This window comes from Neovison vison, chromosome 7, assembly GCF_020171115.1.
Source record: "Neovison vison isolate M4711 chromosome 7, ASM_NN_V1, whole genome shotgun sequence".
Lineage (NCBI taxonomy): Eukaryota > Metazoa > Chordata > Mammalia > Carnivora > Mustelidae > Neogale > Neogale vison.
The window spans coordinates 46,503,912-46,529,296 of NC_058097.1; the positions used below are offsets into that span (position 1 = coordinate 46,503,912).

Sequence of the window (25,385 nt, forward strand, 5' to 3'; positions counted from 1 at the left end):
TAGTGTATATTTTTTCTGGTGTCATTGTTGCTGTTTTTGTATTTTTTTCCCTCATTCATCTATTGTTTTCTGGATGTAATGACAAGATGGAGAAACTCATTCCAAAAGAGATAATAAGGGACACTACTCACTACCATGGATTTAATCAATATGGATATAAGTACACAGAACTAGGATTCAAATCAACAACTATAAAGATATTAGCTGGGCTTCAAAAAAGCAAAAAGACACTAGAAAATTCCTAACTGGAGAAATAACCAAAATCTAATCAAGTTGAAATCTAAAAGGCTATTACTGAGATGCAATTTAGGAAGAAGGCTCTAACTGCTATGGTAAGTGAGGTAGAAGGGAGCATCAGTGACATAGAAGACAAGATGGAGAATAAGTAAGCTGAGAAAAAGATAAACAGCTATTGGATCACAAAGTGAGGATTCAAGAGATCAGTGATACCACAAAGTAAAACGAGTTAGTATAATTGGGATCCTAGAGGAAGAGGCGGGGTGGGGGGGGGAGAAGGTTTATTTGAGCAAATTATAGCTAAGAACTTACCTAACCTCGGGAAGGAAATAGACATTCAAGTCCAGGAGACACAGAGAAACCCCCTGCAAAATCAACAAGGTTGACATAGAATAGTGAAACTTGTGAGAATCAGAGATAAAGAGAAAATCCAGAAAACAGCTCAGGACAAGAGGTCAGTAAACTACCAGGGTAAAAAGAGAAGGCTGGCAGTATACCTAACCACAGAGATCTGGCAGGCGAGAAAAGACTGGCATGATAGAGTCAATGTACTAAATGAGAAAAGTATGCAGCTAAGAATACTTTATACAGCAAGTCTGACATTAGGAATAGGAGAGATAAAGAGCTTGCAGGCAGAACAAAAACCACAGGAATTTGTGATGACTAAACCAGGCCTGCAAGAAATATTAAGGGGATCCTCTGAGCAAAGAGAGAGTCCAAAAGAAGAAACACTCAAAAGAAACAGAGAGGGACGCCTGGGTGGCTCAGTTGGTTAAGCAGCTGCCTTCGGCTCAGGTCATGATCCCAGCGTCCTGGGATCGAGTCCCACATCGGGCTCCTTGCTCGGCAGGGAGCCTGCTTCTCCCTCTGCCTCTGTCTGCCATTCTGTCTGCCTGTGCTCGCTCTCTCTCCCCCTCTCTCTCTCTGACAAATAAATAAAATCTTTTAAAAAAAAAAGAGACATTTTACAAAAGAGTAACTTTATAGGTAATATGATGGTGCTAAATTCCTATTTTTCAATAATCACTCTGAGTGTAAAGGGACTAAAAAGTTCCAATTAGAAGACACAGGGTAGTCAATTTAATTCAAAACAAAACAAGACTCATCAATATGCTGCTTAGAAGAGACTCATATGAGAGCCAAACACACCTCCAGATTGAAAGTGGGGGGGGGTGGAGAACCATTTATCATTCTAAGGGACATTGAAAGAAAGCTGGAGTAGCAATCCTTATATCAAACTAGATTTAAACCAAAGACTAGTAAGAGGTGAAGCAGGACACTATATCATAATAAAAGGTTCTATCCCATAAGAAGACCCAACAGCTGTAAATATTTATGCCCCTAACTTGGAAGCAGCCAATTGTATAAACCAATTAATAACAAAATAAAAGAAACACTTGGATAATAAAATAATAATAGTAGTGGATTTCAACACTGCACTCACAACAATGGGCAGATGCTCTAAGCAGAAGATCAACAAGGAAAGGAGGGCTTTAAATGACACACTGGACCAGATGGACTTCACAGATATATTCAGAGCATTTCATCCTAAAGCAACAGAATACACATTCTTCTTGTGTTTGCATGGAACATTCTACAGTATAGATCACACACTGTGTCAAAATCAGTCTCACCTGGTACCAAAATACTGGAATTATTCCAGGCATATTTTCAGAGGCTTTAAAACTTGAAGTCAATCACAAGAGAAAACTTGGAAGAAACACAAAGACATGGAGGTTAAAGAGCATCCTACTAAAGAATGAATAGGCTAACCAGGAAATTAAAGAAATACTTTTTTAAAAAATCATGACACAAATGAAAATTAAAAAAACAAAACAAAACAATTCAGAACCTTTGGGTTGTAGCAAAGGCAATGTTAAGAGGGAAATAGTTAGTAATGCAAGATATTCCCAAGAAAACAGCCTAATCTTACACCTAAGGAGCTGGAGAAAGAATAGCAAATAAACCTCAAATCCAGCAGGAGAAGAGAAATAATAAAGATTAGAGCAGAAATCAATGAAACAGAAAGCAAAAGAAGAGTAGAACAGATTAATGAAAATAGGAGTTGGTTCTTTGAAAGATTTACTAAGGTCTATAAACTCCAGGCCAGACTTTTCAAAAAGAAAATTGAAGAGCAAAAAGAAAAGATAAAGGACCCAAATAAAATCATAAATTAAAGAGGGGAGATCACAACCCAAACTGAACAAATATAAGAACATATTATGAACAATATATGTCAACAAATTAGGCAATCTGGGAGAAATGTGTTGCATCCTAGAATCACATAACCTATCAAAACTGAAGAGGAAGGGTGCCTGGGTGGCTCAGTGGGTTAAAGCCTCTGCCTTCCGCTCAGGTCATGATCCCAGGGTCCCCAGGTCTGGATCTCTGCTCAGTGGGAAGCCTGCTTCCTCCTCTTTCTCTGCCTGTCTCTTTGCTTACTTGTGATCTGTGAAATAAATAAATAAAATCTAAAAAAAAAAAAAAAAAACTGAACAGGAAGAAGCAGAACACCATAACTGGCAAAGAAATTGAAGCAGTAATCTAAAATCTCCCAACAAACAGAAATCCAGGACTAGAGGACCTCCCAGTGGAATTTTACCAAACATTTCAAGAAGAATTAATTTGTTTTCTTCTGAACCTGTTTAAAAAAATAGCAATAAAAGGAAAACTTACAAACTCATTCTATGAAGCCAGCAATACTACCTTAATCCCCAAGTCAGACAAAGACCCCACTAAAAATGAGAATTACAGATCAATATCTCTGATGAACATAGATGCAAAATTCTCATGAATACACTACCCACTATGATCCACCAATACATTAAAAGTTTTATTTACCATCACCAAGTGGGATTAATTCCTGGGCTGCAAAGATGGTTCAATATCCCATCAGTGTGATATACCACATTAATAAAAGAAAGGATAAGAACCATATGATCCACTTAATTGATGCAGAAAAAGCATTTGAGGAGAGGAGTCAAGATGGCGGAGAAGTAGCAGGCTGAGACTACTTCAGCTAGCAGGAGATCAGCTAGAGAGCTTATCTAAAGATTGCAAACACTTGCAAATCCATCGGCAGATCGAAGAGAAGAAGAACAGCAATTCTGGAAACAGAAAAACAATCACTTTCTGAAAGGTAGGACTGGCGGAGAAGTGAATCCAAAGCGACGGAAAGATAAACCCCGGGGGGAGGGGTCGGCTCCCGGCAAGCGGCGGAGCAGCGGAGCACAAAATCGGGACTTTTTAAAAGTCTGTTCCGCTGAGGGACATCGCTCCAGAGGCTAAACCGGGGCGAAGCCCACGCGGGGTCGGCGTGGCCTCAGGTCCCGCAGGGTCACAGAAGGATCGGGGGTGTCTGAGTGTTGCAGAGCTTGCGGGTATTGGAGCAAGAAAGCCGGCTGCAGAGACAGAGCCGACAGTAAGCTCGCAGCTCGGTGTTACCTTGAACCAGTCGCAGGCTCGGTGAGCTTGGAGCGTGGCCGGTGGTCAGGCAGACGGGAATCACTGGGCGCTGTTCTCTGAGGGCGCACTGAGGAGTGAGGCCCCGGGCTCTCGGCTCCTCCGGGCCGGAGACCAGGAGGCCGCCATTTGTATTCCCGTCCTCCGGAACTCTACGGAAAGCGCTCAGGGAACAAAAGCTCCTGAAATCAAACCCCAGCGGATTACTCAGCCTGGCTCCTGGTAAGGGCGGTGTAATTCCGCCTGGGGCAAAGACACTTGAGAATCACTACAACAGGCCCCTCCCCCAGAAGATCAACAAGAAATCCAGCCAAGACCAAGTTCACCTACCAAGGAGTGCGGTTTCAATACCAAGGAGAGCAGCAGAATTCCAGAGGAGGAGAAAGCAAAGCACGGAACTCATGGCTTTCTCCCTGTGATTTTTTAGTTTTGCAGTTAAAGTAATTTTTTTCTTTTTCATTTTTTTCTCTACTTTTGCTAAATTTTTAAAATTTTTTTAAATTTAAAAAAATTTTTTTTAACTTTTACCCTTTTCATTTTCAACTTTTTAAAACTAGTTTGTCTAAGATATATATGTTTTCTTTTTCATACTTTTCTTTCTTCGTTTTCTTTTTTTTAATTCCTTTTTTTTCTTTTTTTTTCCTCTCTTTTTTTTGAACCTCTTTTTATCCCCTTTCTCTCCCCTCACGATTTGGGATCTCTTCTGATTTGGTTAAAGTATATTTTCCTGGGGTTGTTGCCACTCTTTTAGTATTTTACTTGCTCCTTCATATACTCTTATCTGGACAAAATGACAAGGCGGAAAAATTCACCACAAAAAAAAAGAACAAGAGGCAGTACCGAAGGCTAGGGACCTAATCAATACAGACATTGCCAATATGTCAGATCTAGAATTCAAAATGACAATTCTCAAGGTTCTAGCCGGGCTTGAAAAAGGCATGGAAGATATTAGAGAAACCCTCTCGGGAGATATAAAAGCCCTTTCTGGAGAAATAAAAGAACTAAAATCTAACCAAGTGGAAATCAAAAAAGCTATTAATGAGGTGCAATCAAAAATGGAGGCTCTCACTGCTAGGAAAAATGAGGCAGAAGAAAGAATTAGCGATCTAGAAGACCAAATGACAGAGAATAAAGCAGCTGAGCAAAAGAGGGACAAACAGCTACTGGACCACGAGGGCAGAATTCGAGAGATAAGTGACACCATAAGACGAAACAACATTAGAATAATTGGGATTCCAGAAGAAGAAGAAAGAGAGAGGGGAGCAGAAGGTATACTGGAGAGAATTATTGGGGAGAATTTCCCCAATATGGCAAAGGGAACGAGCATCAAAATTCAGGAGGTTCAGAGAACGCCCCTCAAAATCAATAAGAATAGGCCCACACCACATCACGTAATAGTAAAATTTACAAGTCTTAGTGACAAAGAGAAAATCCTGAAAGCAGCCCGGGAAAAGAAGTCTGTAACATACAATGGTAAAAATATTAGATTGGCAGCTGACTTATCCACAGAGACCTGGCAGGCCAGAAAGAGCTGGCATGATATTTTCAGAGCACTAAATTAGAAAAACATGCATCCAAGAATACTATATCCAGCTAGGCTATCATTGAAAATAGAAGGAGAGATTAAAAGCTTCCAGGACAAACAAAAACTGAAAGAATTTGCAAACACCAAACCAGCTCTACAGGAAATATTGAAAGGGGTCCTCTAAGCAAAGAGAGAGCCTAGAAGTGGTAGATCAGAAAGGAACAGAAACAATATACAGTAACAGCCACCTTACAGGCAATACAATGGCACTAAATTCATATTTCTCAATAGTTACCCTGAACGTTAATGGGCTAAATGCCCCAATCAAAAGACACAGGGTATCAGAATGGATAAAAAAACAAAACCCATCTATATGTTGCCTCCAAGAAACTCATTTTAAGCCCGAAGACAACTCCAGATTTAAAGTGAGGGCATGGAAAAGAATTTACCATGCTAATGGACATCAGAAGAAAGCAGGAGTGGCAATCCTTATATCAGATCAATTAGATTTTAAGCCAAAGACTATAATAAGAGATGAGGAAGGACGCTATATCATACTCAAAGGGTCTATCCAACAAGAAGATCTAACAATTTTAAATATCTATGCCCCCAACATGGAAGCAGCCAACTATATAAACCAATTAATAACAAAATCAAAGAAACACATCAACAATAATACAATAATAGTAGGGGACTTTAACACTCCCCTCACTGAAATGTACAGATCATCCAAGCAAAAGATCAGCAAGGAAATAGGGCCTTAAACGACACACTGGACCAGATGGACATCACAGATATATTCAGAACATTTCATCCCAATGCAACAGAATATACATTCTTCTCTAGTGCACATGGAACATTCTCCAGAATAGATCACATCCTCGGTCCTAAATCAGGACTCAACCGGTATCAAAAGATTGGGATCATTCCCTGCATATTTTCAGACCACAATGCTCTGAAGCTAGAACTCAACCACAAGAGGAAGTTTGGAAAGAACCCAAATACATGGAGACTAAACAGCATCCTTCTAAAGAATGAATGGGTCAACCGGGAAATTAAAGAAGAATTGAAAAAAATCATGGAAACAAATGATAATGAAAACACAACGGTGCAAAATCTGTGGGACGCAACAAAGGCAGTCCTGAGAGGAAAATATATAGCGGTACAAGCCTTTCTCAAGAAACAAAAAAGGTCTCAGGTACACAACCTAACCCTACACCTAAAGGAGCTGGAAAAAGAACAAGAAAGAAACCCTAAGCCCAGCAGGAGAAGAGAAATCATAAAGATCAGAGCAGAAATCAATGAAATAGAAACCAAAAAAAAAAAAAAAAAAAATAGAACAAATCAACGAAACTAGGAGCTGGTTCTTTGAAGAATTAATAAAATTGATAAACCCCTGGCCAGACTTATCAAAAAGAAAAGAGAAAGGACCCAAATAAATAAAATCATGAATGAAAGAGGAGAGATTACAACTAACACCAAAGAAATACAAACAATTATAAGAACATACTATGAACAACTCTACGCCAACAAATTTGACAATATGGAAGAAATGGATGCATTCCTAGAAACATATAAACTACCACAACTGAACCAGGAAGAAATAGAAAGCCTGAACAGACCCATAACCAGTAAGGAGATTGAAACAGTCATTAAAAATCTCCAAACAAACAAAAGCTCAGGGCCAGACGGCTTCCCGGGGGAATTCTACCAAACATTTAAAGAAGAACTAATTCCTATTCTCCTGAAACTGTTCCAAAAAATAGAAATGGAAGGAAAACTTCCAAACTCATTTTATGAGGCCAACATCACCTTGATCCCAAAACCAGACAAGGATCCCATCAAAAAAGAGAGCTATAGACCAATATCCTTGATGAACACAGATGCGAAAATTCTCACCAAAATACTAGCCAATAGGATTCAACAGTACATTAAAAGGATTATTCACCACGACCAAGTGGGATTTATCCCAGGGCTGCAAGGTTGGTTCAACATCCGCAAATCAGTCAATGTGATACAACACATCAATAAAAGAAAGAACAAGAACCATATGATACTCTTAATAGATGCTGAAAAAGCATTTGACAAAGTACAGCATCCCTTCCTGATCAAAACTCTTCAAAGTGTAGGGATAGAGGGCACATACCTCAATATCATCAAAGCCATCTATGAAAAACCCACCGCAAATATCATTCTCAATGGAGAAAAACTGAAAGCTTTTCCGCTAAGGTCAGGAACACGGCAGGGATGTCCATTATCACCACTGCTATTCAACATAGTACTAGAAGTCCTAGCCTCAGCAATCAGAAAACAAAAGGAAATTAAAGGCATCCAAATCGGCAAAGAAGAAGTCAAATTATCACTCTTCGCAGATGATATGATACTATCTGTGGAAAACCCAAAAGACTCCACTCCAAAACTGCTAGAACTTGTACAGGAATTCAGTAAAGTGTCAGGATATAAAATCAATGCACAGAAATCAGTTGCATTTCTCTACACCAACAGCAAGACAGAAGAAAGAGAAATTAAGGAGTCAATCCCATTTACAATTGCACCCCAGACCATAAGATACCTAGGAATAAACCTAACCAAAGAGGCTAAGAATCTATACTCAGAAAACTATAAAGTACTCATGAAAGAAATTGAGGAAGACACAAAGAAATGGAAAAATGTTCCATGCTCCTGGATTGGAAGAATAAATATTGTGAAAATGTCTATGCTACCTAAAGCAATCTACACATTTAATGCAATTTCTATCAAAGTACCATCCATCTTTTTCAAAGAAATGGAACAAATAATCCTAAAATTTATATGGAACCAGAAAAGACCTCGAATAGCCAAAGGGATATTGAAAAAGAAAGCCAAAGTTGGTGGCATCACAATTCCGGACTTCAAGCTCTATTACAAAGCTGTCATCATCAAGACAGCATGGTACTGGCACAAAAACAGACACATAGATCAATGGAACAGAATAGAGAGCCCAGAAATAGACCCTCAACTCTATGGTCAACTAATCGTCGACAAAGCGGGAAAGAATGTCTAATGGAAAAAAGATAGCCTCTTCAATAAATGGTGTTGGGAAAATTGGACAGCCACATGCAGAAAAATGAAATTGGACCATTTCCTTACACCACACATGAAAATAGACTCAAAATGGATGAAGGACCTCAATGTGAGAAAGGAATCCATCAAAATCCTTGAGGAGAACACAGGCAGCAACCTCTTCGACCTCAGCCGCAGCAACATCTTCCTAGGAACAACGCCAAAGGCAAGGGAAGCAAGGGCAAAAATGAACTATTGGGATTTCATCAAGATCAAAAGCTTTTGCACAGCAAAGGAAACAGTTAACAAAATCAAAAGACAACTGACAGAATGGGAGAAGATAGTTGCAAACGACATATCAGATAAAGGACTAGTGTCCAAAATCTATAAAGAACTTAGCAAACTCAACACCCAAAGAACAAATAATCCAATCAAGAAATGGGCAGAGGACATGAACAGACATTTCTGCAAAGAAGACATCCAGATGTCCTACAGACACATGAAAAAGTGCTCCATATCACTCGGCATCAGGGAAATACAAATCAAAACCACAATGAGATATCACCTCACACCAGTCAGAATGGCTAAAATCAACAGGTCAGGATATGACAGATGCTGGCGAGGATGCGGAGAAAGGGGAACCCTCCTACACTGTTGGTGGGAATGCAAGCTGGTGCAACCACTCTGGAAAACAGCATGGAGGTTGCTCAAAATGTTGAAAATAGAACTGCCCTATGACCCGGCAATTGCACTACTGGGTATTTACCCTAAAGATACAAACGTAGTGATCCAAAGGGGCACGTGCACCCGAATGTTTATAGCAGCAATGTCCACAATAGCCAAACTATGGAAAGAACCTAGATGTCCATCAACAGATGAATGGATAAAGAAGAAGTGGTATATATACACAATGGAATACTATGCAGCCATCAAAAGAAAGGAAATCTTGCCATTTGCGACAACATGGATGGAACTAGAGCGTATCATGCTCAGTTAAATAAGTCAAGCGGAGAAAAACAACTATCATATGATCTCCCTGATATGAGGAAGTGGCGATGCAACATTGGGGCTTAAGTAGGTAGGAGAAGAATAAATGAGACAAGATGGGATTAGGAGGGAGACAAACCATAAATGACTCTTAATCTCACAAAACAAACTGAGGGTTGCTGGGGGGAGGGGGGTTGGGAGAAGGGGGTGGGGTTATGGACATTGGGGAGGGTATGTGCTTTGGTGAGTGCTGTGAACTGTGTAAACCTGGCGATTCACAGACCTGTATCCCTGGGGATAAAAATATATATTTATAAAAAAAAAAAAAAAGAAAGAAAAGAAAAAGCATTTGACAAAATATAGGATCCTTTCTTGATAAACACTTTGCAGTGTGGGGATAGAGGGAAAGTATCTCAATGTCATAAAAGCCACATATGAAAATCCCACAGCAAATATCATGCTCAATGATGAAAAACAGAGCTTTCCTCCAAGGTCAGGAACACAGCAGGGATGTCCACTATCACCACTGCTATTCAACATAGTATTAGAAGTCCCAGCCTCAGCAATCAGACCACAAAAAAAAAAAAAAAAAGGAAAGGCATCTAAATTGGCAAAAAAGATATCAAACTCTCACTCTTTGCTGATGACATAATATTCTATGTAGAAAGCCCAAAAGAGGGGCACCTGGGTGGCTCAGTCATTAAGTGTGTACCTTCAGCTTGGGTCTTGATCCTGGGGTCCTGGGATCGAGCCCTGCATGGGGCTCTCTGCTAAGTGGAAAGCCTTGTTCTCCCACTCTCACTCCCCCTGCTTGTGTTCCTGCTCTTGCTATCTCTGTCAAATAAATAAATTAAATCTTCAAAGAATAGAAAACCCAAGAGACTCCACCCAAAAATTGCTAGAATTGAATCAGGAAGTAAAGAAAGTGGCAGGATATAAAATCATTGCAGAAATGAGTTGCATTTCCATACACTAACAATGAGACAGAAGAAAGAGAAATTAAGGAATCTATGCCATTTACAATAGCACTGAAATCCTTAAAATACCTAGAAATAAACCTAACCAAAGAGGTGAAGGGCCTGTACTGAGAAAACTATAGGACACTCATGAAAGAAATTGAGAAAGCCACGAAGAAATGGAACAATTGTCCATACCCATGGATTGGAAGAACAAATATTGTTACAATGTCTACGCTACATAGAGCAATCTACATATTCAATCCTATCCCTATGAAAATGCTATCAACTTTTTCCTCAGAGCTGGAACAAATAATGCTAAAATTTTTATGGAACCAGAAAAGACCCCAAATAGCCAAAGGAATGTTGAAAAAGAAAACCAAACTTGGTGGCATCACAATTCTGGCCTTCAAGCTCTATTATAAAGCTATAATCACCAAGACAGCATTGTACTGGCACAAAAACAGACATGCAGATCCATGGAACAGAATAGAGAACCCAGAAATGAACCCTCAACTCTATGGTCAACTAATCTTTGATAAAGCAGAAAAAAATATCCAATGGAAGACAGTCTCTACAGAAATGGTTTTAGAAAATTGGATAGCCACATGCAGAAGAATGAAACTAGACCATTTTCTTAGACCATACACAGAAATAAACTCAAAATGAATGAAAGACCTAAATGTGAGACAGGAATCCATCAAAATCCTAGATCCTAGAGGAGAACACAGCCTCTGTGACCTCAGCGAGAGCGATTTCTGTCTAGACACAACTCCAAGGGAGGGGAAACAAAGGTAAAAATGAACTATTGGAAATTTATCAAGGTAAAAATCTTTACAGTCAACAAAACCAAAAGACAGCTGAGGGACTGGGAGAAGATATTTGCAAAATGTCCTATCAGATAAAGGACTAGTAGGCAAAATCTCTACCTATCACAGTCAACACCCAAAGAACAAATAATACAATCAAGAAAAGGACAGGGATGCGTGGGTGGCTCAGTTGGTTAATCAGCTACCTTGGGCTCAGGTCATGATCCCAGCATCCTGGGATCGAGTCCCACATTGGGCTCCTTGCTCGGCAGGGAGCCTGCTTCTCCCTCTGCCTGCCATTCTGTCTGTCTGTGCTCGCTCTCTCTCCTTCTCTCTCTCTGACAAATAAATAAAATCTTTAAAAAAAGAAAAGTTCAAAAAACACAAAGAGCTCTTTCCAAAGAAGACATACAAATGGCCCACAGAAAAATGAAAAAATGCTCAACATCACCCAGTATCAGGGAAGTACAAATCAAAAGCACAGTGAGATGCCACCTCACACCAGTCAGAATGTGTAAAACTAACAAGTCAGGAAACAACAGATGTTGGCAAGGATGAGGAGATATGGGACCCTCTTACCCTGGTTGGTGGGAATGCAAACTGGTGCAGCAGTCACTCTAGAAAACTGTATGGAGGATACTCAAAAAGTAAAAATAGAGCTACCCAATGCCCCAGCAATTGCACTATCCTGTGTTTACCCAAAGAATACAGTCATAGTGAACCAAAGGGGCTCCTGCGTCCCAGTGTTTCCAGGAGTAATGTCCCCAATAGCCAAAATATGGAAAGAGTCCAGATGTCTAGTAACAGATGGATGGATAAAGAAGACATTATATATATATATATATATAAAATTATATATATAGGAATATTACTCACCCGTCAAAAATGAAACCTTGCCATTTGCAATGATGTGGCTGGAACTACAGGGTATTATGCTAAGCAAAATAAGTCCATCAGAGAAAGATAATTATCATGTGATTTCACTCAAATGTGGAATTTAAGAAACAAAACAGGGTCATAGGGAAGGGGAGGGAAAAATAAAATAAGAGAAAATCAGGTAAGACAAATCATAAGATACTCATAACTCTAGGAAACAAACTGAGGGTTGCCTGGAAGGGAGGTGGGTGGAGGATGGGGTAATTGTGTGATGGGCAATAAGAAGGGCACATGATGTTACCAGCACTTAGTGTTGTATATAACTGATGAATTACTAAACTTGACCACTGAAGCTAGTAATACACTATATGTTTATTTATTGGATGAAAAAAAAAAATAAACTGACCTCTGTGCTTCAGACCCAAAATACATGAACACAGAGTTGTAGATAAAGAGGAACAGTAGCTTCATTGCTTTGCCAGCCAAGGAGGCCTCAGCAGGTCAGGGCCTTCAAACCTGCAGCCCACCCAGATCAGGGCCTTCAAACCTGCAGCCCACCCAGAGGAAGGGGCTGGGAGTTTGTAGGGAAATATGGGATTATGGCCGATTTCCAAAGGAAATTGTGTGTCTGTGCTGTCAGCCCTGTTCATCATGTTGTCAGGGTGGAATCAGATTCCTGAAACAATAGGCTCAGAAGGTAGGAAGGGAGGTTTATAGAAGAGAGAAAAAAGCTTATTTAGTTTGAAATGGAATCTTGCTGAAGCAGGAATGCAGCCATTTTTGTTTTTGTTTTTTAAATTGAGAATGGCTAATCCAAGCCATTCAGGTCTTTAAGATTTTATTTATTTATTTGAGAGGGAGACAGCATGAGAGGGGAGAAGTTCAGAGGGAGAAGCAGACTCCCCATGGAGCTGGGATCCGGATGTGGGGCTCAATCCCAGGACTCTGGGATCATGACCTGAGCCGAAGGCAGAGGCTTTAACCAACCGAGCCACCCAGGCACCCTGCCATTTTGATTTTTGTTCAACTTGATGATTTGAAGTGGTTCTAGTTCAGTCAGGACAAGCGTAGGAAGACAACTTCATATTTTATGGTGAGAAGCCAGTCCACATTTTCTAGAATGGGTAAAATAAAGAAAAAAGATAAAACACCAAATTTCAGTGAGAATGTGGATGAATAAGAATTCTCATATTGCTGATGAGAGGGTAAAAAGTGGATTGACTTTGCAAAACTGTGTGGTACTTATGAAAATAAATATTTATCTACCAAAGAGTAGCATTTTGTCACCCTAAAATATCTGCTCAGTGGGGAAGGCATGGAACTAAATGAGCTCACAGTCATCAACTTGGTTCCTGTTCTGTGCTTGGTCACCTCTCCAAATGCTTTCCCATAGGCTCAGGTGTGAAGTTTGAAAGATGATTATCACCTGCGCCCTCCCTCTCCGGTTCTATCAATTGGTTTGGGTGGAAAAAAACCAGTGTTTTGTTAATTGCGGTCTCCAGGTGATACTCAATGAGGCCAGGTGATCCTGAGTTAAGCACGAGGGCTTCCTGTTATTTTTTGAGAGTTGAGAGCAGGCTTTGGCTCAAGGAGAGGTCCGAGGGACTCTCCTACAAGAGTCGGGGTGGGTCATGTCCATGCAGCACACAGTTAGTTCCTATGCTATAGCAGAATTTGTGGCCATCTGTGGAAGGGGAGGCTCCCTGAGAGCAGGGAAGGAAAAGTCAGGGATTGGTCTTCAAGTAGGAGCTACTGACAAAATGGACGAGGAAGCTAGGACTTCTCTGCATTTCATGGTTCGGTCTTCAGGTGAGCAGTTTATACGTGAAGAGGCTCTGTTGGTATCTTTAAGGGCATTTTTTTTTTCATGATATTCTCGTGATTTCTCCACAAATACCTTGTGAGAAAGAAATCTAGAGGATGAGGGGAAAAAAGAAATGTTATTTCTGCTTTTATTGGGTAAGTCATATCATGTTTTTCTCCTGAAATTCCTTGCATTAGAAATTGTAAATGTGGGGCGCCTGGGTGGCTCAGTGGGTTAAGCCGCTGCCTTCGGCTCAGGTCATGATCTCAGGGTCCTGGGATCGAGCCCCGCATCGGGCTCTCTGCTCTGTGGGGAGCCTGCTTTCTCCTCTCTCTCAGTCTGCCTTTCTGCCTACTTGTGATTTCTGTCAAATAAATAAATAAAACCTTAAAAATAAAAGACTTAAAAAAGAAATGGCAAATGTTGGGTGCCTGGGTGGCTCAGTTGTTAGGCAGCTGCCTTTGGCTTGGGTCCTGATCCCAGGGTCCTGGGATGGAGCCACATGTCGGGCCCCCTCCTCAGTGGGAAGCCTGCTTCTCCCTCTCTCACTCTCCCAGCTATGTTCCCTCTCTCCCTGTCTCTCTCTTTGTCACATAAATGAATCTTAAAAAAAAAAAAAGTTGCAAATGTTGATTCCTCTAGTTTTGAAGTTTCTGCATCATGTTTTCACCTATTTATAAAACTTTTCCAGAAATGACACTCAGGGCTAGGTCTTTAGAACACTTCTCGCCTATATCCCAGATCCTTCTCTCCCATGTCTCCAACCAGGCTTCCAGTAGGGCCATCAGTGTTTGTCACTGAATTAAAGTCCTGTGAGTGTTGAAAATACTCCTCAGTGACAGATCTGCAGGGGAAGGTGGTGAGTCCAGGTTTCCTATTGCTGTCAAGGTCTGTTCCTGGTATCTCGGTGAAGGAAAACGTCATCTAGGTCCCACCTGGATACTTTACCAGCTCTCTCTAGCCCAGAAGGAAAAAAACACACAAATACCCATGATGGATATGAGGTCCAGAATAACTGGCAATGTTTTTGGACTGCAAATAGGTGTCAGTGTGAGTCTTGTTCTTGAGAATGTGAAAAAGATGTTCTACTTAAAATATGATAGGGGGGGGCTCCTGGGTGGTTCAGTGGGTTAAAGCCTCTGCCTTCAGCTCAGGTCAAGATCCCAGGGTCCTGGGATGGAGCCCCACGTGCGTCAGGCTCCCTACTCAGTGGGAGGCCTCCTTCTCCCTCTCCCACTCCCCCAGCTTCTGTTCCTCTTTCACTGTCTCTCTCTATATATATCAAATAAATAAATAAAATATTATAAAAAATATGATAGGCATCTTGGGGCACATGGGTGGCTCAGTGGGTTAATCCTCTGCCTTCGGCTTGGGTCATGATCTCAGGGTCCTGGGATCGAGCCCCGCATTGGGCTCTCTGCTCAGCAGGAAGCCTGCTTCCCCCCTCTCTCTGTCTGCTTCTCTGTCTACTTGTGATCCTCTCTCTCTCTGTCAAATAAATAAATAAAATATTAAAAAAATATATGATAGGCATCTGGGTGACTCAGTTGGTTAAGTTTTGGACTCTTGATTTCTGATCTGGTTGTCATCTCAGGGTCCTAGAATGGAGCCCCATTTCTGGCTCTGCACTCAGAGGTGAAACTATGAGATGCTTTCCCCCTTTCCCCTGCCCATCCTCTCCTCTCTCTAAAATATAAATAAGTCCCTAAATAAAAATAAGAATTAAAATAAAAAACTTCACCAGTAGCCTTTCTGGAAGAGTTCCACTCCCAATATATTTCAGGAAAACCAATGGATGCCTCTTTCCATGACAGTAGATTGGGTAGATATGCAATATATACCTTTAAGCTTTTGGGGTTCCCTATGCTCATGGTCTACAGATGTGACAAAAAACCACGGCATGTGCAGCATCTGCCTGTATCAGTTGTAGGTGGCAGAGTTAACAAGTGAGATTAGTGTGATGGAGAAGTTAATGGTTTTTGCTGTGTCATGAGCCATAACATACCTTGTACTTTGCTAGGAGCTTCCTGTCTTTTTTTTTTTTAATCTATTTATTTATAAAAGATTTTATTTCTTTATTTGACAAACAGAGATCACAAGTAAGCAGAGAGGCAGGCAGAGAGAGAGGGGGAAGCAGGCTCCTTGCTGAGCAGAGAGCCTGATATGGGGCTTGATCCCAGGACCCCGGGATCATGACCTGATCCAATGGCAGAGGCTTTAACCCATGGAGCCACCCAGGTGCCCCTATTTATTTATTTATTTTTAGTGTTCCCAGATTCATTGTTTATGCACCATACCCAGTGCTCCATGCAATACCTGCCCTCCTTAATACCCACCACCAGACTCACCCATCCCTCCTCCCCGACCCCCTGCCAAAACCCTCTGTTTGTTTCTGAGTCCACAGTCTCTCATGGCTCATCTCCCCCTCCGATTTCCCCCAACTCCCTTCTCCTCTCCATCTCCCAATGTCCTCCGTGTTATTCCTTATGCTCAACAAGTAAGTGAAACCATATGATAATTGAATCTCTCTGCTGGACTTACTTTACTCAGCATAATCTCTTCCAGTCCCATCCATGTTGCTACAAAAGTTGGGTATTCATCCTTTCTGATGAAGGCATAAGACTCCATAGTGTATATGGACCACGTCTTCCTTATCCATCCATCTGTTGAAGGGCATCTTGGTTGTCTCCACAGTTTGGCGACTGTGGCCATTGCTGCTATAAACATTTGGGCACTGATGGCCCTTCTTTTCACTACATCTGCATCTCTGGGGTAAATACCCAGTAGTGCAATTGCAGGGTCATAGGGTAGTTATATTTTTAATTGCTTAAGGAGCTTCCTGTCTTCTGCTGGGTTTGGAAAATTGTGAGTGGCCAACTCGTTACATTTTAAAATGTGTATAATCTTGGAATTTTTATAGTCCTTGAGATTGTCAATTTTTTATTAAAAAAATAGATATTTATGGTTCTGTTTCTACTCTTATTCACTTGTTTTTAGATTTGATTATATATATATATATATATATATGTGAATTCATATGGTATTTGCCTTTTTCTGACTTATTTAAAATAGCATGATATCTTCTGGGTCTATCCACACTGTCACAAATATCAAGAAACAATGAAAAAAGCAGAAGGAGACCCATAAAGACCATGAATAACCTGCTGGTTACCAGAGTGGAATGGAGAAAGATGATGGGCAAAATGAGAGGAGCTGGGTAGGTACGCGCATTAAGTGGGCGATGTGGTTTATGGGGGGCACTTGTGATGCACATGGGGCATTGTATGGAAGTGTACAACCGCTGTGGTACTGCTGAACCAAATGCTACCTTCCATGTTAACTAACTGGAATATATACAAAAACCTTGAAAAATGTTTTGTTTTTACAGATTTAGAAAACTTTTTGTGTTAGGTAGACTGACTTGTAGCATGGCCCAAAAATACTCCTTTAGAAAGAAACTGGAATCTTATCTTTTCTTCTTTTCTGATTCCTCCCAAATTCAGAAACTCTCGGTGACCATTCATTCATATATATATATATATATATATATATATATATATATATTTTTTTTTTTTTTTGGGCCAACCTATGTATTTGCATAATTTCAGTAGGAAACTTCTGCTTATGACAAGACATGATGACAAACACAGGTTATATAACAAAAGCTTGGACTGGAAGGTCATAGTGGAGAAAGAGCTGCATAGATCCACATATGACGGACAGCTCTAAGGGACTAAGATTGACTTTATGGAGCCATTAACGCCTCCTTGGAAATAACAGCCTGATACCTTGTTTACAGAGTTCCCAGCAGCCATAATATGTCAGTAAAGAAGAGCATTTTCTGGGGTGCTTGGGTGGCTCAGTGGGTCAAGCTTCTGCCTTCAGCTCAGGTCATTGTCTCAGGGTCCTGGGATCAAGCCCCAGGTCAGGCTCTCTGCTCAGCAGGGATCCTGCATCCCCCTCTCTCTGTCTGCCTCTCTGCCTACTTGTGATCTCTCTCTCCATCAAATAAATAAGTAAAATATTTTAAAATAAAAAAAGAGCATTTCCTAACAGGTACAGGAACCTAGGTATATTTGGGTGACCTCAAGAAGAAAGGAGTTCACCCACCTCTGTAGGAATCACAGGCAATGTCTGGTGGCAAGTATTTGGCTTCCCTCTGGCATGGAGAGGCTATTAAAAGTTCAGCCTAGAAATTCATTATGAAACAGTCAGCAAAGCTGGTTTTAAAGAGTCTGTAAATCAAATCTCTGTTCTTGGTGGAATTATGTAAATAATCAGGCCGACTTTTCTTTCTTGAACTAGAGTTATTTTGTGATGAAATTGGTGTTTTTTTCTATGTCTGGTAAAAATGCAGGTGATTATAGAGAAAAATGTGGGTTTTTTTTAAGATTTTATTTATTTGACAGACAGAGATCATAAGTAGGCAGAGAGGCGGGGTGGGAAGCAGGCTCCCTCTTGAGCAGAGAGCCCAATGTGGGGCTTGATCCCAGGACCATGAGACCAGGACCTGAGCCAAAGGCAGAGGTTTAACCCCCGAGCCACCCAGGTGCCCCTGTGGATAAAATGTTTTAATAGTTTTCATATACAATGAACTAGATCTTGATTTCTTCTAGGGTTCTCCAATGTCTGGCTACAAATCACTAAACTAATATTTTTATTTTTCTCCCACCCATTCTGATATGGAATTATGTGAGAACTAAAACTGTCCTTTTCCCTGAAGCTCTGGAAACTTAATATAAATGACTTGATGGAACAAAATCACCCTTATATTCATGTAGAGACAATCTTAGGGCTGTGGCTCCATGGGCCACTGCAAACATTGCCAGATGTATTTGAACTATAAACCAGGAAGATCTATTCGGTGGTCACTACCTGTCCTCTATCTCAGGATACTTCAAGTCTGACATCTGACCAGATGTCTGGTCAACTGCTACCCTTAGAAGACAGAAACTGGCTTAACATTTGCTCTTAAGTGTAAATACTTCATTAATTACATTGCTTGTGCCACAGGGCTAACTTTGAAAATACACCTGCATCACTGCCCCCTGAAATGACTTTGACTCTACTGACCTATTTATTGTCAGGCCTAAAATGCTGGATCAGTGACAGGAAACAATTTATCAGGTAAAATTTTAATGTATGAAACTCATAAGGAAGTTTCAGGTAGGGAACTGAAGGGCTTCTAGACAGCCGGTCCATCCCCCCAGTGCCTGAATGTGCCGCTTTGTCCTGGAGATAACTTGAGTTCAAGGCACTTGAGAACCTGCAGCCTCAAAAAAGCCTTTCCCTGCTCCCTTAACCACACAATGGAATCTAAATTGGGGCTCTTTCTCAGAACAAAGGTTAGTCACAGAGACCAAGTTTATCTCCATGACCCAACTGTAAGGTAGGACAAATATCCAGTTACCAAATATGTGCTCTTCTTATCACCCTGTGAAGGGTTTTCCTTTCCTCAGAAGCTCCAGGCTCTGACCCGTTTGTCTTAGTTCAGGATGACATTTGTACCTCATCTTGCTTGACAGTCTCTGGAATTTCCAAGTCTCTGCAGATTCCCTATATGTACACTGATTTAATATGATTTTTTCTTGTTAGTCTGCTCATGCCATTGTGATTCTTAGTCTAGCTAGAAGGATCTTTGAGGTGACAAGAATTCCTGTTCTCTGACAGAGGATTTGATTTTAATGCCTCATTTCCTGACATCCTATTTAAGGTATATAAAGAGGGATGCCTGGGTGGCTCAGTGGGTTAAGCCTCTGCCTTCAGCTCAGGTCATGATCTTAGGGTCCTGGGATCGAGTTCTGCATCCGGCTCTCTGCTCAGTGGGGAGCCTGCTTCCCCCTCTCCCTCTGCCTGCTGCTCTGCTTCCTTGTGCTCTCTCTTCCCTTGTTCTCTCTCTCTCTCTCTCTTCCTTGCTCTCTCTCTCTCTGTCAAATAAATAAATATAATCTTAAAAAAAAATTATGTGAAGAAGGTGGAATAGTAGGAAATACTTCTGCAGGAGTTGAGATTTTTGACCTCTGCTGTTGTCACTATCTCAGAAGGTTCCTTTGTTGTTTCCCGCGTGGTTGCTATTTTGTCAGTGGTTCCTTAATGCTTCTCAGTCCCAGTCAAAATATGTGTCCCACTTAGTTTGTTTACATTAATAGTTTTCTCTCGCATGGTAGGTGCCTAATTATACAAATTATGTATTTCCAATGTTTCTCATTTAGGCCACTTGAGCATTAAAATCATCCTTAGTATCGTTTTCATTTCATTTAGACACTTGGAAACAGGTCATCGATGTGTATTGAACATGAATCATACCAGATTGTTGGAAGATGTTTCTCTATCACTTTTTTCATGGTGTGATGATTACTTTCCATCCTCGTGGGTTGAAATGCTCAGCACTACCTCAGGGGAGTTAGCTGTGACTGAATGTGCTGATTAGAGTCCTCTTGCTCCTTCTGGTGTCACTGGAGATGGTTGATTATATTTTGTGCTGGTTTTCTCTGGAGTCATAAGTTCAGAGCACTCAGTGTGCTAAGTGGGTGAGTTTTCTATGCTTCCCCGGATGGAGCATCTAAATTATTTGTATTGTGAATGTCATCCCCGGGCAATGGCTACTGGGTGCTGAAGGTGACTCTGCCAGGTTCTACTGAGAAGAGCTAAGGTCCTTTGTCTTTGGATTTATTCAGAATCTCCTCTACAGAATGCATCAAGCCTTTAAATGGGCTGCATTGTGAAGAATTTTAAATTTCTAAGAGGCAGATGTATCTGGGCCTGCAATCTGTGCTTCTCCTGACCATAAGGCATATTGTGGCCATGCGGTATTACAAGACGAAGTCATCGTCCTTTAGTCAAGTCATAACTGAACTGGAGCTAATTTTGTAACGTGCAGCCTATTGGGTTATAAGTGGGGAGCTAGATCAGAAACAGTTTCTCATGGCTAGCTAAAAAACAATTTAAACAGGGACACTTGGGTGGCTTGTTGTGTTTTCAGGGTCCTGTGACTGACTCCTGGTAGAGTTCATGCTGGGCATGGAGCCTGCTTAAGTTTCTCTCTCCCTCTTCCCCTACCCAACCCCCCCATCTGTCTCTCTGTCTGTCTCTCTCTGTTAAACACACACACACACTCACACACACGCACACACACTCATCAACAACAAAAACCACCAAGCCTCTCAGATTCCATAGCCTACTATAACTAGTAGAGGACCAGTCCTCACCAAAATGAGTTTATGATCAAACTCCAACCACACAAAAAGAAATTTCTCTGCTGTTATCATATACTAAGTTATTTACCAAGAGAGATCTTCCCAGCCAGAAGCCTTACTTCTCCCACTGCAAAATGAAAGCACCATATTTTTTTTTAAAGATTTTATTTATTCATCAGAGAGAGAGAGGGAGAGAGAGCGAGCACAGGCAGACAGAGTGGCAGGCAGAGGCAGAGGGAGAAGCAGGCTCCCTGCCAAGCAAGGAGCCCGATGTGGGACTCGATCCCAGGACGCTGGGATCATGACCTGAGCTGAAGGCAGCTGCTTAACCAACTGAGCCACCCAGGCGTCCCATGAAAGCACCATATTCAGGAGTCATTTCACATTTTCCTTCACAGTTTTCTTAAAGCTAAGTTTTTGATATGCACAGTCCTTTTAAGCCTTTCTGTTGTTGTTCATTGCAGTTTAATTCTATTTTTTATACCTTTAAAACAGAACAAATGCTTTTAATGTTATTTTTGCTTACATATATATTTGTAGGTTGAGACCAACTGTGCAAAGTCTCGGGCAGGTGATATTTGTGATATGTCTGTATTGTCGCAGAAAATAATCAGATTGGCAAGAGACCAAGAGACACTCAGAGTAGTAGGAGAACTTGAATTTATTTTATGCTGGTGGACCCAGATGATCTAGTGCTCAAAGCTCTGGGCCCTACGTAGTGGGATTACAGAGTTTTTATCAGGGGGTATAGGGGGTCAGGTTCTAAGGGCTATGCTAGTTTCTGGGAGGTACATTTAAACTGGGGGAGTGGGAGGTTGCTCTAGGCTCTTATGGCAGTGGAGGGGACTTGTGGTGGGAAGTCTGTTTACAGAAGCAGAAACAGCTGGTTATCTCGTGCTCCTTAGTGGGACTTCTAGTTATCTCTTGCTCTATCTACTGGGGTCTGCTGGACTGGGGCTACCCTGTGTGAACTTGCTCTGGCTGATTTTCCTTTTCATCCCCCCCTTTCAATGACTTTTTAAACTTAGAATGGGCATCAATAATTTCCATTGGATTTTTGTTGATCTAGAGACCTGTATTGAGTTACCAATAATTGCAATTTAATTGATTCCAACTGAGAGCTGATGAATAGGGTGATAAGATTAATAATACATGGACTGAACAGGAGTACCAACAGGAGCATGCGGAGAGGGCTGGCTAAAGGAAAGAGCCACACAGCCCAGCCCCATACATCATAACAATTGCCCCAAGGATTTGCTAATTCTTGTCTCCTGTGTGCAATCTGATCTTGTAGTCATTGGATCATGTCTCTGACTAACCCTGACTGGTTCATGTAGAAACAACATTCCTCTTTTGGGAAGAGGCAGAGTTCCCCCCTTTTTGGCAGTGAGCAGGTCTAAGCCCCTTTGATTCTGTAGTATCCCTGCTTCTAAGGAGTAAATCTGATCTTATATGGTAATCACAGACTTAGCCACCTGCTCCATATCTTCTGCAAGATTTTCTGACAGCTTCTTGTAATGATAGGATGAGGCCATTCCTCCTATCCTTATGCCCACAGCTATCATTATGCCTAATCCAACCAAAAGTGGGATGGTTTGGATGGCCCTCTTGGACCATGTGTATGCTAACAAGGGAATGAAGAGGGATTGATTTTGGGGGACTATATCTACCTGTGGAGTAGGAAGCATCCATGGACATGGCCCTCTCTGGTTAGCTGGTAAACATTGATGGATATATCTTCCACATGTGAAAAGAGTGCCAGGTTCTGCAGTGCACCATGATGTGGTGGACATGTGCCCATCAAGTGAAGGGCAACTGTGTGTGGGTTTGGAGACATTGGGTGTCAGATAGAACTCCTACCGAGGGTTGGTTGTGTTGAGTAAATGGTGGACCTCTTCTATCACATCACATGCTTGAGGGTCTAAAGTGAGAGGCCCTCCATTGGGAGGAAACCTTAGTAGGGATTGATAAGGGTCAGCTTACCAGCAGGTTGGACCATTTTCCTCAGGGCATCTTGGATCCCTATAGCCCCAGTGTAGCTAGCCTGGGCTTAATGCTTCCTGTCATGAGTTTCTTTCCTTTACTGTGACAAAGAGTGATCTCCCTCAGGTTACAACATTGTCTTGGTATGCTAGAGTGTACCAAAGTACAAGAACGGGGGACCATGGGCTTGGTGTTACCTGTTCTGGGTTGGGAATGGCTGTAGGTAGAGCAAAAGTAGGAGCTCAGGTAGGGACCTCCTGGATAGGAGTGGGGAGAGACCGTGAAGGAGACAGGGTAGGTCTACCCTATAGTCATGGTGTGTAGGGCTGCATAACAGTTAGGTCATCAATCCATTGGGCTACCAGACATGTAGAATAAACCCTCATGTTGACAGAGTTTTGGGTGTGCTGTAGCACATGCATCAAGTCCATTGGACCAAGAGGGCTGCTGGTAATCCTGGCATGTACGTGGTGGGTGGTGGGTGCCCCCAGCATCCTTACAGCCTGCAGCTGGTGGCATTGACTGTCCTCAGTCATGTCATCATCTAGGTAGCCCGAGCTTAGTTCTATAATTGAAAGCCACAGCACCAGCATTAGGGGACTCATATTAAAGTGGGACTGGGGGGGCACCTGGGTGGCTCAGTGAGTTAAGTCTCTGCCTTTGGCTCAGGTCATAATCTCAGGGTCCTGGGATTGAGCCACACATCGAGCTCTCTGCTCAGTGGGAAGCCTGCTTCTCCCTCTCGGTCTGCATCTCTGCCTACTTGTGATCTCTCTATTTCTGTCAAATAAATAAAATCTCTTAAAAAAAAACCAAACCTGGTTTCTTGCATTTACTGGATGTTTGGCAAAGTACTCTCATAAAAGAAAAAATATGTTTGGTCTCATAAGTTATTTCGGTGTGTGTTTTTGTTTGTATTAACTTATACAGATTGTTATAATGCTCTCTAATGACTAGTGTTTAAAAAGGATTGTTGTTGCCATTCCTCATAGTGTAGTAGCACCTATAATTGTCATAAAATCATTCCCTTCGAACTTGCCAAATAAGAGTATTTTGGGGGGCACGTGGGTGGCTCAGTGGGTTAAAGCCTCTGCCTTTGGCTCAGGTCATGATCCCAGAGTCCTGGGATTGAGCCCCACATTGGGCTGTCTGTTCAGCCTTCTCTCTCTTCTCTCTCTCTGCCTGCCTCTCTGCCTACTTGTGATCTCCATCTGTCAAATAAATAAATTAAATCTTTTTTTTTTTTTTTTAAAAGAGTATTTTGGGAAACTGTTTTCTAGAATTCTATAATGTCCTCTCTTCTCTACTGAGGATAATGCTGCGTTGAAAAATAATCCAACGGGGGTGACTGGGTGGCTCAGTGGGTCAAGCCTCTGCCTTTGGCTCAGGTCCTGATCTCAGGGTCCTGGGATCAAGCCCCGCTTCCTTCCCCACTCTCTCTGCCTGCCTCTTTGCCTACTTGTGATATCTCTCTCTCTCTCTCTCTGTGTCAAATATAATACATAAAAATCTTTAGAGAGATTTTTTTTTTTAAGATTTTATCTATTTATTTGTCAGAGAGAGAGGGAGAGAGAGCAAGCACAGGCAGAGAGGCAGGCAGAGGCAGAGGGAGAAGCAGGCTCCCCGCTGAGCAAGGAGCCCGATGCGGGACTCGATCCCAGGACACCGAGATCATGACCTGAGCCGAAGGCAGCTGCTTAACCAACTGAGCCACGCAGGCGTCCCTACATAAAAATCTTTAAAAAAGAAAATCCAACAAAATGCATATTCCTATTTTTAAAATAAATGAGTCTCACTCTATCTAAGCCAGATTCTGGAGTCAAAGAGCCCTGGGATCTGGAGAGAAAGCGTCTTACACTCCAGTGGGTGGGAAGGAGTAAAGCAGGTGACACAGGTGAGGCGTGAAGGTCAAGCAGGAGACTACACCTTGGGATTTGGGAAGTGCTACCTGAAATAATGTTCTCAAAATGTAAGTGAATTGCAGTATAATTAATGCCCAAATGTGTATTTTACACAGCAGTGATATTCAGGATATTTTACAACAATCATGGTCTTTCTTTATTCAGAAATGTTTGTTGTTGTTGCTTCTGAAGGGTGAATACAACCTTGGCATTCTGTTTTAAAGTGGAACTCTTTTTAAAAGATGTACTTATGTGGGCGCCTGGGTGGTTCAGTGGGTTAAGCCGCTGCCTTTGGCTCAGGTCATGATCACAGGGTCCTGGGATCGAGTACCCGCATCAGGCTCTCTGCTCAGCAGGGAGCCTGCTTCCTCCTCTCTCTCTGCCTGCCTCTCTGCCTACTTGTGATCTCTCTCTGTCAAATAAATAAATAAAATCTTAAAAAAAAAAAAAAAAAAAGATGTACTTATGCATTTTCTTTTTCTCCCGCCCTCCTATGTAGATCTTTTCCGCAAGTGCACGCCTTCCCTCCTCCAATCCCTGCAGGGTCCACGGCTGCCATGGCGTATTAGAAAGGCAGCAGTGCCTGCGGCAGCATTGACCTTTGCAG

The 25,385-nt window shown here is 41.7% G+C and overlaps 1 pseudogene; it reads left to right on the forward strand.

Annotated features, from left to right (window-relative positions):
- Window positions 1-25,385, forward strand: part of LOC122913321 — a 35,017-nt pseudogene that overhangs the window by 8,326 nt on the left and 1,306 nt on the right.